At 44.4% G+C, this 14,229-nt stretch overlaps 1 non-coding gene across 1 annotated transcript; it reads left to right on the top strand.

Moving 5' to 3' along the window:
* Positions 1-405: 405 nt before the first annotated feature.
* Trnat-ugu (transfer RNA threonine (anticodon UGU)) lies at positions 406-480 on the top strand. Its single transcript has one exon. It is a non-coding gene; the product is annotated as a tRNA-Thr (tRNA).
* Positions 481-14,229: the final 13,749 nt, after the last annotated feature.

Genomic DNA, 14,229 nt, shown 5'->3' with positions numbered 1-14,229 from the left:
CCCTCCAACGATAAATTGGTGATCCCTTGATGCCTCAGAACATGTCCTGCCAACCGATCCCTTCTTGTAGTCAAGTTGTGCCAAAAATTCCTCTACTCCCCAATTCTGTTTAGTATCTCCTCATTGAAATGATAATTAAATAGACACCCTAGCTGCAAGCAGGCGTTGATACACTTCATTGGGGACATGTTGAAAATGTGTGCCCCGACCGGGACTCGAACCCTGGATCTTCTGCTTACATGACAGACGCTCTATCCATCTGCGCCACCGCGGGCACAGAGGTTAGAGCGTCTGCAGGGACTATTCCCTTGCACGCTCCCCGTGAGATCCACATTCCCAACATGTCCACAACACTACATTCGTAGTGCGCCTAATAGATGTCCCTGCAGACGCTCTATCCTCTGTGCCCGCGGTGGCTCAGATGGATAGAGCGCCTGCCATGTAAGCAGGAGATCCCGGGTTCGAGTCCCGGTCGGGGCACACATTTTCAACATGTCCCCAATGAAGTGTATCAACGCCTGCTTGCAGCTAGGGTGTCTATTTAATTATCATTTCATTTCGAGCAAAGCTGCATGGTCATCGACGGTAACTGTTCTTTCAGGAACAGATACTACCGTCATATATAGTTATCTCCTCATTAGTTATGTGATCTACCCATCTAATGTTCAGCATTCTTCTGTAGCACCACATTTCGAAAGCTTCTATTCTCTTCTTCCCTGAACTATTTATCGTCCACGTTTCACTTCCATGCATGGCTACACTCCATACAAATACTTTCAGAAAAGACTTCTTGAAAGATAAATCTATACTCAAAGTTAACAAACTTCTCTTCTTCAGAAACACTTTTCTTGCCATTGCCAGTCTACATGTTATATTCTCTGTACTTCAACCATCGTCAGTTACTTTGCTCCCAAATAGCAAAACTCATCTACTACTTTAAGCGTCTCATTTCCTAATCTAATTCCCGCCGCATCACCCGATTTAATTCGACTACATTCTATAATCCTCGTTTTGTTTTTGTGGATGTTCATCTTATGCCCTCCTTTCAAGGCACTGTCCATTCCGTTCAACTGCTCTTCCAAGTCCTTTGCTGTCTCTGACAGAATTACAATGTCATCGGCCAACCTCAAAGTTTTTATTTCTTCTCCATGGATTTTAATACCTACTCCGAATTTTTCTTTTGTTTCCTTTACTGCTTGCTCAATATACAGATTGAATAACATCGGAGATAGGCTACAACCCTGTCTCACTCCCTCCTCAACCATTCCTTCCCTTTCCTGCCCCTCTGCTCTTATAACTGCCATCTGGTTACAGTACAAATTGTAAATAGCTTTTCGCTCCCTGTATTTCACCCCTGCCACCGTCAGAATTTGAAACAGTGTGTTCCAGTCAACATTGTCAAACGCTTTCTCTAATTCTACAAATGCTAGAAATGTTGATTTGCCGTTCCTCAATCTATCTTTTAAGATACGTCGTAGGGTCAGTAATGCGTCACGTGTTCCAACATTTCTACAGAATACAATCAGATCTTCTTAGAGGTCGGCTTCTACCAGTTTCTCCATTCGTCTGTAAAGAAGTGTTGTCACTATTTTGCAGCCGTGACTTATTAAACTGATAGTTCGGTAATTTTCACATCTGTCAACACTTGCTTTCTTTGGGATTGGTAATATTATATTCTTCTTGAAGACTGACCGTATGTCGCCTGTCTCACACACCTTGCTCACCAGATGGAAGAGTTTTCTCTGGGCTGGCTCTCCCAAGACTATCAGTAGTTCTAATGGAATGTTATCTACTCCAGGGTGCTTCTTTCGACGTAAGTCTTTCAGGGCTCTGTCAAATTCTTCATGCAGTATCGTATCTCCCATCTGTTATTCATCTAAGTCCTCTTCCATTTCAATAATATTGCCCTCAAGTACATCGCCGTTTGACACACGTATTGTTTTTGCGGGTGATCACGACTGTGCCCGCACTCAAAGCTCTACCTGCACATGGAGTGTTCAGCAGCGCCCACTGTCACTTTTGCAAATAGGTCAGCTGCACGTGGCAGTCAGTTTATGAGACTAGTAAACTGCGCGCTGCGGAGAACACAAGCTGGTTCTGCAGCTTTGCCCTTTCCATTTTCAGAGACTTAGGACTCTCTGTAACTGCTAAGCAGGACCAGTCAGATGTATGGTTAAAAAAGCTTGTTAAAATACTCATGTCCATAGTGGGGCAATCTTCAAAGTACTGAAAGAGAAAGGAAACTATTTTCATTGCTTATGATAATAATAAGAAACGCTTATTAACAAATTCGAGCGTGTCATAATTCCATTCCTGTACTTTAAAATCATATCTGGCACATACTCCACAATTTTTCCACGTTTCTTGGTAGATCGGTGAGGCCTTTCTGTATCATTCATTTTAATGTATTTGTAGCCTGAGTCTTTACGATAGCGTCATCAAAATAATTTATATGTTGATATGCCCTCGAAAATTAAGGCCGAATCGCTGTGAAATGCCTCACAAGCACTGGTTGTTCATTCAGAACTTACAGTATTGGAAGCCCAAATTTCTAGCGGAAACCTGTGTCCTGTGAAGTTAGTTGTCAAATTACCTGCAAAACATGTAACATTCTGGCTTTCATGTTTAATGCTCATCATATCTTCGACAAGAGCATCGCCGACTTCTCCGAAAGAGATCAAACCCAATTAAACATCCAGTGTAATCATTTACCTATATCAGTGTTCTTTTGTTTTTAATCAGAACGCCTGAATTTCCTCCAACAGACCTGCGTCAAATGAAATCTACATCCTGCTGTTGATGAAATCGGCCAAACCTGCGTAACTTTTTTTGTGTAGCTACTTCGCAATCAGACATAATGATTGACGGTATTGACAGTTGAAACATAATATTCATATTGTCACAAGAACTTATGATTTCAGTTAATACATTTTCGTATGTAAATGCTGTTTTGATAGACAACAAACAAAATACCAAGGAATGTGCTGAGTGTTGTTTAAAACATGAGCTGTAAATAACTGATAAAAAAATTGTCACACTAGTCGAAGGTACAGTGAACAGAAATTTTGTCACTGTAATAAAGCACTCAGAAAAAGCTACTAATGATAACAGTGCTACCAACAGTTCAGTGCAAACATTTACATGTAGCAAATAAAAAACTCGCGTGAAGTTGGCCTGTTAATCACATTCTTCATCGAGCGCAGCCGTCGTGTATGCTGAGGTAGTAAAGAAACTGCTCGCACGCAGTTGGGAAAACAGTAAACCTTTTCGCACCTAATCGGTTCCCATCCTGTTTTTCTTGTGTACTAAATGTTTTGTTCATCAACAGCTGTCATCACTCACTGAAAGCTGGTTTTTCTGATACAAGTCTTTTTAGGAATGAATGAGGGATTGACGATGAGAGTTTAACCATACGTCGACGAAGGGGTCATTGCAGACGAAAACAAAATCGGATTGTCGAAAGATAAGGAGAGAAACCGACTGTGCTCTTTCACAGCACTTTCGATTAGCGAATTATTGAGATCACTGGAACCTAAATCTTGATAACCTAGTGGAGAACTTCTCCTTCCATTTCGTGCCACTGGGCCGCCACGCTCGATGATTTCCGGAGAATATCTGTTGTTTTCTGTGGCTGAAACGTCTAAATGATAAATCTTACGAACATACTGCATTTTATTTCTTGCAATTATAATGTTAGCTTTCCTTCTCATCTTTTTTAAATCAGGAAACTTAATTCCGCTTCGGAGTTGGAGGTTGTAAATCAAAAAGCTCAGCACAAGTCCGGCTGAGAGTGCCTTATTTTTATTTTCGTTTTATTAAAGATTTCAGCCAGTCTCCTCTAGAAGTGTCTCGGCGGAGAACTTATCCAGCACACTGCGAGCTCCATCAGACTGCTGTGCAGAGTTTCTCAGTGAGTGGCAGGCGTACTGCCTGGGAGTGCGACGCACTGCTTTCTTCATAACGAGACTGGAGGCGCCTTATCCCATGACTTATAGCCTTCAAGGATATATCCGCGGCGCAGAAGTTATTTCCGCATGAGCGTCATTTTATTATATAAAGCAGTTTCGAGAACGGCCGGAGTATTTGTGTGTGTGTGTGTGTGTGTGTGTGTGTGTGTGTGTGTGTGAGTGAGTGAGTGAGTGAGTGAGTATGAGAGAGAGAAAGAGACAGAGAGAGAGTTGGGCAGCGGTATAAATCCGAGCGCCATTGCCACGTCGGCGCTGGTATAATTCCGCCGTAGCGGACCGCGGGTTCCTCGGGGAGCGTTCAGCCGTCGAAGCACGTGGTGACGGCTTGGCGCAAGTCGTCTACATCGCCGCCACCGGAATACTGAAATAGGGGTGGTACGGCCGCAGTCCACCTTCAGGACTGTGCTGCAAGTCAGAAATGTATCACAGACCCTCAGCGAACATACTATCATCAGCACTACACCTTAACTAGTAGTGCTTGCTTTCAGTAGGAAAAATCGCACTTGCGAAACACCTTCCCTTATTTACACTCGACATCATGCAAACAGTAGATTCAGGTGAACAAGTACAATCCGTTTTCCTAGATTACAGACTGTACAACAATGACGATGATTACGAAGCGAACTGCGATCATACAGAGCCAGCCGAAGTGGCCGAGCGGTTCTCGGCGCTACAGTCTGGAACAGCGCGACCGCTACGGACGCAGGTTCCCCCGAATCCTGCCTCGGGCATGGATGTGTGTGATGTCCTTACGATAGTTAGGTTTAAGTAGTTTTAAGTTCTAGGGGACTGATGACCTCAGCAGTTAAGTCCCATAGTGCTCAGTGCCATTTGAACCATTTGATCATAGAAAGCGTTTTCGAAATGACTTGATGGTTCAAATGGCTCTGAGCACTATGGGACTTAACATATGAGATCTTCAGTTCCCTAGAACTTAGAACTTCTTAAACCTAACCAACCAAAGGACAACACACACACCCACGCCCGAGGCATGATTCGAACCTGCGACCCTAACAGTCGCGGGCCGTAATATCTCTTTATATTCTACTAATTATCCCTGCACAGTTCTATGAGTGAATTACGTTTCCTACTTGACCCTTCTATACAGGGTGTTACGAAAAGGTACGGCCAAACTTTCAGGAAACATTCCTCACACACAAAGAAAGAATATATGTTACGTGGACATGTGTCCGGAAACGCTTACTTTCCATGTTAGAGATCATTTTATTACTTCTCTTCAAATCACATTAATCATGCAATGGAAACACACAACAACAGAACGTACCAGCGTGACTTCAGACACTTTGTTACAGGAAATGTTCAAAATGTCCTCCGTTAGCGAGGATACATGCATCCACCCTCCGTCGGATGGAATCCCTGATGCGCTGATGCAGCCCTGGAGAATGGAGTATTGTATCAAAGCCGTCCACGATACGAGCACGAAGAGTCTCTACATTTGGTACCGGGGTTGCGTAGACAAGAGCTTTCAAATGCCCCCATAAATGAAAGTCAAGAGGGTTGAGGTCAGGAGAGCGTGGAGGCCATGGAATTGGTCCGCCTCTACCAATCCATCTGTCACCGAATCTGTTGTTGAGAAGCGTACGAACACTTCGACTTAAATGTGCAGGAGCTCCATCGTGCATGAACCACATGTTGTGTCGTACTTGTAAAGGAACATGTTATAGCAGCACAGGTATAGTATCCCGTATGAAATCATGATAACGTGCTCCATTGAGCGTAGGTGGAAGATCATCGGGCCCAATCAAGACATCACCAACAATGCCTGCCCAAACGTTCACAGAAAATCTGTGTTGATGACGTGATTGCACAATTGCGTGCTGATTCTCGTCAGCCCACACATGTTGGTTGTGAAAATTTACAATTTGATCACGTTGGAATGAAGCCTCATCCGTAAAGAGAACATTTGCCCTGAAATGAGGATTGACACATTGTTGGATGAACCATTCGCAGAAGTGTACCCGTGGAGGCCTATCAGCTGCTGATAGTGCCTGCACACGCTGTACATGGTACGGAAACAACTGGTTCCCCCGTAGCACTCTCCATACAGTGACGTGGTCAACGTTACCTTGTACAGCAGCAACTTCTCTGACGCTGACATGTGGGTTATCGTCAACTGCACGAAGCATTGCCTCGTCCATTGCAGGTGTTCTCGTCGTTCTATGTCTTCCCCAGTCGCGAGTCATAGGCTGGAATGTTCCGTGCTCCCTAAGACGCCGATCAATTGCTTCGAACGTCTTCCTGTCGGGACACCTTCGTTCTGGAAATCTGTCTCGGTACAAACGTACCGCGCCACGGGTATTGCCCCGTGCTAATCCATACATCAAATGGGCATCTGCCAACTCCGCATTTGTAAACACTGCACTGACTGCAAAACCACGTTCGTGATGAACACTAACCTGTTGATGCTACGTACTGATGTGCTTGATGCTACTACTGTAGAGCAATGAGTCGCATGTCAACACAAGCACCGAAGTCAACATTACCTTCCTTCACTTGGGCCCACTGGCGGTGAATCGAGGAAGTACAGTACATAATGACGAAAATAAAATGAGCTCTAATATGGAAATTTAGCGTTTCCGGACACATGTTCACATAACATCTTTTCTTTCTTTGTGTGTGAGGAATGTTTCCTGAAAGTTTGGCCATACCTTTTTGTAACACCCTGTATACTCGCAGAATCGATGCGCAAAGTAATACAGTACTATTACTATTCCATGAGCGCATAATTACTCTTTGTAATATTCTCTCTGGTATGTTGAGGGGACTTCTAGGATCTTCTCGGTGCCGAATAGCCGCATTGAATAATTATAATTTTGCTATCAAGATTACTGGAAGAAAGAGATTGAAAATATATAGTATGCTAATCAAGAGAATATATACTGAGCATTTACATCAAAGGTGTGTAAGGAATTTCATTATATACGTATTCTCTAATTGGAAATTTGCACGGAGGTGTTGTTTCGTTGGTAATCAGAAGGGAACATCTGATGAATTGGAAACGAACCTGCAATTATTAGATCCAAGAGCTCCATTATTTCATCGGATAATTAAACTCTATCAAAGAAAACTTTCCGCTTGATCTGAGGTTTCCCGACTGACTACGCAACGCAAGAAAACCAAGACATTTTATTTACACAGGTTTGCAGATCGCTTCGAAACATCGAGACTGCGGACAAGAAGAGTCATCGTCCGATTCTGATTAAACAAGTAAAGCTTAATTATAACTTTCTTGAGCGACTGTGACGACTATGATATGGCTGCTTATGAATGAGATCTTTAATAAACTACTAATAACTAACTTTCCTCCTCACCAGCAACCAGTATAAACACAATATTAATTAAAATTATATTGGCGACCGTGACGGGACTCGAACCTGCAATCGCAGGATGACTCCTTGTCCACATTCTGATTAAACAAGTAAAGCTTAATTATAACTTTCTTGAGCGACTGTGATGACTGTGATAAGTCTGCTTATGAATGAGATCATTAATAAAAATACTAATAACTAACTTTCCTCCTCACTAGCAACCAGTATAAACACAATATTAATTAAAATTATAGCGGTTCCGTACTGAAGCGCCTAGAACCGCGGCCGGCCGAAATTACTTATTGTTTCGATGACTAATAGAATCATTAAGACAGCATAGTACTTATTACATCATGGGGGAAGAGCAACAGGAATTCTAGACCAGATTTGACTTTTGAACTTCACCAATACACTTCTCCCTGTCCCTCCCCCATACCTACCCTGCCCTTCTCATGTCATTACCATTCCCTCCAATTCCCACTCTCTCACCAACCCTCCCCTCCCCCACCCCTTCCTTTCTAAACCAAACCTGCCACCCCCTTTTATTGGAAATAGACCAATCAGAGAGCAGCAAATAACACATCTATTTAGCTTCCTCAGTGACAGGCCAGTCAGGAAGCACGCAAGCCATTTGTGTTACGCACATTTAAATCTCCCAGTGACATCTCACTGTTTTACTGTCCAATCACATTTTCAGCTCCTCCCTGAGTCACATCCTTCTTTCGGAAATGGGTCAATCAAAGAGCTGATTGTGCTAATTATTTGTGGTGCATGATATTATTCAAATCCAGTAGTGAGTGTAGTTTCTAATTGTACGCCATGGACATTGAAACAGATACATACATCACTTATCTGCATGCAGATAAGTCCTTACACTGTCTTACAATGAACCCACATGACAGAAGCTATAATGTGATACAGTCCAGGCAAGCGTACACATGTATGTTTGCCAAGCAGGTTCATACTGGTTTGATAGGCGTTGGTCACAATAAAAGAAACCTGTTACGTTTAGCTCATTACATATTATGTAAGGTTTTCGTTACTTTTACGTAATAGGTCAACAGTAAGTGTGTTTGCTTACGTCTTCCAGACCTTTTACTGTGTACATTGCACATTGCGTCTAAGTTTCTAGAACATACATTTTTGCTCTCAGTTCTGTGAATTCTGTAACAATGTCCTCTGATAACTGATCTTCAGTTCAACTGGCTATCTTTCTGTTGATGCTTGGGATGCTACAGATGTTATTGGAGCAGACCAAAGTATCAAACCACCTATGAAAATGACTTTTAATAATATCATAAATACACTCCTGGAAATGGAAAAAAGAACACATTGACACCGGTGTGTCAGACCCACCATACTTGCTCCGGACACTGCGAGAGGGCTGTACAAGCAATGATCACACGCACGGCACAGCGGACACACCAGGAACCGCGGTGTTGGCCGTCGAATGGCGCTAGCTGCGCAGCATTTGTGCACCGCCGCCGTCAGTGTCAGCCAGTTTGCCGTGGCATACGGAGCTCCATCGCAGTCTTTAACACTGGTAGCATGCCGCGACAGCGTGGACGTGAACCGTATGTGCAGTTGACGGATTTTGAGCGACGGCGTATAGTGGGCATGCGGGAGGCCGGGTGAACGTACCGCCGAATTGCTCAACACGTGGGGCGTGAGGTCTCCACAGTACATCGATGTTGTCGCCAGTGGTCGGCGGAAGGTGCACGTGCCCGTCGACCTGGGACCGGACCGCAGCGACGCACGGATGCACGCCAAGACCGTAGGACCCTACGCAGTGCCGTAGGGGACCGCACCGGCACTTCCCAGCAAGTTAGGGACACTGTTGCTCCTAGGGTATCGGCGAGGACCATTCGCAACCGTCTCCATGAAGCTGGGCTACGGTCCCGCACACCGTTAGGCCGTCTTCCGCTCACGCCCCAACATCGTGCAGCCCGCCTCCAGTGGTGTCGCGACAGGCGTGAATGGAGGGACGAATGGAGACGTGTCGTCTTCAGCGATGAGAGTCGCTTCTGCCTTGGTGCCAATGATGGTCGTATGCGTGTTTGGCGCCGTGCAGGTGAGCGCCACAATCAGGACTGCATACGACCGAGGCACACAGGGCCAACACCCGGCATCATGGTGTGGGGAGCGATCTCCTACACTGGCCGTACACCACTGGTGATCGTCGAGGGGACACTGAATAGTGTACGGTACATCCAAACCGTCATCGAACCCATCGTTCTACCATTCCTAGACCGGCAAGGGAACTTGCTGTTCCAAGAGGACAATGCACGTCCGCTTGTATCCCGTGCCACCCAACGTGCTCTAGAAGGTGTAAGTCAACTACCCTGGCCAGCAAGATCTCCGGATCTGTCCCCCATTGAGCATGTTTGGGACTGGATGAAGCGTCGTCTCACGCGGTCTGCACGTCCAGCACGAACGCTGGTCCAACTGAGGCGCCAGGTGGAAATGGCATGGCAAGCCGTTCCACAGGACTACATCCAGCATCTCAACGATCGTCTCCATGGGAGAATAGCAGCCTGCATTGCTGCGAAAGGTGGATATACACTGTACTAGTACCGACATTGTGCATGTTCTGTTGCCTGTGTCTATGTGCCTGTGGTTCTGTCAGTGTGATCATGTGATGTATCTGACCCCAGGAATGTGTCAATAAAGTTTCCCCTTCCTGGGACAATGAATTCACGGTGTTCTTATTTCAATTTCCAGGAGTGTATTTGAGGTAGTTATATAACATACGAAGCTGTCTGTGTCTGTGTAACACATTTTAACATTTTCCGTTTAAAATTTCTTCGACGTATACCCGTAATGGAAACCCACAAGAATCATGTTAAAAATACGACGGGCGTTCAGTAAGTAGAGTAACACATCTTCTTCTGAAAGTATGTTGGTTTTATTCAACATTCCAATACACCATATTATTTCCCTCTCTTTGGCCTACAAAGTACTATTTTTCAACGTAATCTCCGTTCAGTGTGACGGTCTTACACCACGTTAATGGTAGCGCCTGTATGCCCGTTTGATACCACCCTACTGGTCGACGTCGGAGTCAGTGTCTTGCTGCATCAACAACCTAACCATCATCCACTTACTGCTTCCCGCGGAGTGCTTCCTTCACTGGGCCATACAAATGGAAATCAGAGGGTGTGACATCCGGGCTGTAGGATGGATGAAGAAGAATACTGCAGTAAATGTCGTTTGACAGGCACCTCCTATCGAGTAGACCGTTCGCCGTGTGTAAGTCTTTCCATTTGACGCCACTTCGGTGACTTCCGCGTCGATGGGGATGACATGATGAGGATTAGGACAACACAACACCCAGTCCCAGAGCGGAGAAAATCTCCGACCCAGCCGGGAATTCAACCCGGGCCCTTAGGATTGACATTCTGTCGCGCTGACCACTCAGCTACCGGGGGCAACTGTCCAGTGAAGGGTTGTGATCTCCTCTCTGGCGCGCAGGCTCGTGTATGGCCTTCGTTCTAATGGAGGAGGAGAACAATGTTTGCATTTTTATGGAGACGGACACACTGAAGTCGTTTTTTCAATTTTCTGAAGGTAGCAGAGTTGATTGTTGCATCGCGACAGAGCACACCAAACAGAACATCACCTTCAGAGTAGCAGAAGAACGACACCATAACTTTACGGGCTGAGGAGGAGAAGTGGTCTGTCTCCAGTTAGAGGTGATGAACCCATGTTTCATCGCCTCTGACGGTGTTCGACAAAAAACTGTCACGATGTTCTTTATGCTCTCCTGTTAGGCGACGAAGGACTCATAGGGCACGCATGTTTGAATACTCCAAATGGTGGATGAGTGTGTCACCACTACCAACAGAGACGTGCAGTTGCGCAGCGAGGTGCTGATTCTGATCCGTCGATCACCTCGAGTAAGAGTGTCCGCACGTTCCAAATCTGCAGTAGTCACAACTGCGTGCGGCCGCCGGGCACGCTGGTCATTTGTTCGACCCTTTTTGCTATGATGACAGATATTTCGTCCAACGACCAGCCGAGCTTTTGTTCACTGCCAAGTCTCCGTAGATATTCCACATGAGCATATGAATATCTGCGATTCTTTGGCATTCCGCGGAAAGAAACTCAATGATAACTCTCTTCTTGGAACGCATTTTCTTTAGATACGCGGTTTTGAAGGCTGCGTATGGCGCTGCCACCTGCTGGAACTTCATGAAACTAATGAGACTGAAGCTGTCACACAAGACATTCGCGTATTTTCAACTGGAAGTGACAGAGGAGAAAAAACGTGTTGCATTACTTATTGAATGCCCCTCGTAACTAAAATTGCCATTACTGTATTTAGGAGTTTCAAAAACAAATGGTAAATCATCTTAATTCAGTCGCAAAGAAATTTTCCTTAAACACGACACTGCTCTCGAAATTTGCTCTCGTAGTTCGTAATCAGAGGAACAAGTCCTTAACCACCTTTGCAACGTGTTACTAGCTTCTGATCACTGTTTTTTTTATATAGCATTCATACTTTTCTCAGCATTATCATCGATGTATGTTTCATCCACGGAGGTTAACATGATAATATCTGATGGATTTTGCTTAGAATAAGATTATAGTTCGGCCGCTGCTTTAAATTTCTGTAGTCAATTAAATAAGTTTCATCTTATAATGTTGAAATCACTACTTTGGATATCCTGATATGTTCATACTTGGTGGTGCCATTTTATTTGGCTGCAATGATATGTCTGAAGGAAATTCACGAATATTCCGTGGATATTAAAGGTCTACTTCTAAAACGTAACCGATGTCTGGTTCATATCGTGTGCTAATTACGTGCAAAATTGTCCACAGACAGCCATGCTAAACAAACAGTGGTAGGAATAACATCATAGTCCAGTTGCAGAGAATATTTACATTGAGGTACATAAGGTAAAAATATTGATAATTTTATTTATAATCAGGCATGAACTTATGCTTAGCGAGAGCGTATCTATTGGAACAGTGAACTACACAACCTCTGGGAATTCTCTCAACGAACTATATTTATTCTGTGTTCGAAATAAGCTGCATTTTTACATTAGTAGTTTTCAGCAAAGTGTCTCTCACCAAACTAGTTGCAGTCACATAACGAATAGTACGTTTATAGACAGAGTTAATGGAAATGTACAAAGACATAGACCAATAACAAGAAATTGGGTTTTAACATATGTCGGTGTAATTTCATAATGCCTTGCATTGAAATAAACATCACATCCAGCATCCTCATTTGTATTGTCATGCTTTAATAGTTGTTCCACGTATCAGAAAGTTTTTGAGAGCTTCAACTTGCGGCAATTGTCCATCCAAGACAACGGATTCGTCAGTCCCACACTCGTAAGGGAGCTTACCTTTCTTGTTAATCAAATTAAGTGTTCACTGTTGGAGAAATACATTCTTGCTATTTTCAACTCCTCAGTTTTTAAATATGAGATATTTTTCTACTGAACGCGTCCAAAAAGTCTAAGCAATCTATAACTCACAACCCCTAAACACACAGATACATACAATGGACATACGCAGTGTCAACAACACACAGAAACAAGGCACATTATACACGAGGACACGAGTAAATATAGGGGCTGCTCTGAAATATATAAAAAGAAGGTCGAAAACACAGCACATATCAATGCCCAATACGGTGTAGGAAACATGCTGGCATCACAAATACCTTCCATTCGTCTCGGAATTGATGGATACACGTCCTGTATGGTATTAAAAGGAATCTTATAGCACAATTCATGTAAAATAGCAGCATTATCAGGTAACGATGACGGAGGTGGCTAACGATCGCTCCCTTTTGTCTAAGGTTGACGAAAAAGGCTCCGTAATGTTAAGATCTGTTAACGGTGGTGACCATGGGAGATGCGATAATTCATCCTCGCGCTCTAGGAACCAGTCCTGGACGTTACGAGCTGCGTTACACGGGGTTGATGTCCTCTTCGAACACAACACAACATAACAACTGGGATAAAATCATTGTACCTTCGGATGGGCCTGATCAGCCGAATTAGTCACATAATCCTTGGCAGTAATGAAGTCTGGCAGAGTAACCACGGCGCTCATGGAAAACCGCGACATGGTTCCCCAAATCGTCACCCAACCTCCGCCATTTTCCACTCTTGCGAGGAAAACTCGGCCAGAAATTGGAAACAGTGTGAAACAAGACTCAATCGACCAAACGACTTTCTTCCGTTCTTGCATAATCCCTGTTTTATGGCTTCGAGACCACGTTTTCCGGTGACGGGCTTTTGCGTAACTGATGTGTGCTTTTGGAATTCCCACTTGTGTTATTCGACGCTTTGGCGCTGACAGGGTTGACGATTGCCACGTTCACTTCTGCGGTGACTTATGCTGGTTTCTTCCCTTTATTTTCTGTCCCAGTCCTCTCCGACAACCTTCCGTCACGATTACTGAACACAAGCATTCGACCGCATTGTGAATTAGCGTTTGATATTTTTTCGCTTTGCCTCCATGCGATATCCTCGATATGATGCCTCTTGAAACACCAAACACATCGGCTATCTTCGTTGCGGAAGCACGCATCGTATGAGCACCACCTGTTTGCTTACGTTCGGATTCACTTAGCTCCACCATAATGCACTCAAAACGACACAGAATACTATTCTGATTCGGCAGTGCAACCGGCGGACTTGGTTAGCATCTGCATTTATGTTCAAGCAAGCGTTTTTCGCGTTGTTACCATATTTTTACCCAACCACTGTAAATGGCACACAGAATGGCAAACATACCCCCGGTAGCTGAGTGGTCAGCGCAACAGAATGTCAATCATAAGCGCCCGGGTTCGATACCCGGCTGGGTTGGAGATTTTCTCCGCTCAGGGACTGGGTGTTGTGTTATCCTAATCATCATCATTTCATCCCCATCGACTTTCAAGTCGCCGAAGTGGCGTCACATCGAAA

This window comes from Schistocerca nitens, chromosome 7 (assembly GCF_023898315.1).
Source record: "Schistocerca nitens isolate TAMUIC-IGC-003100 chromosome 7, iqSchNite1.1, whole genome shotgun sequence".
NCBI lineage: Eukaryota > Metazoa > Arthropoda > Insecta > Orthoptera > Acrididae > Schistocerca > Schistocerca nitens.
Note: the sequence above shows the minus strand (reverse complement) of the source record. Positions and strands in the feature narration are given on the sequence as shown.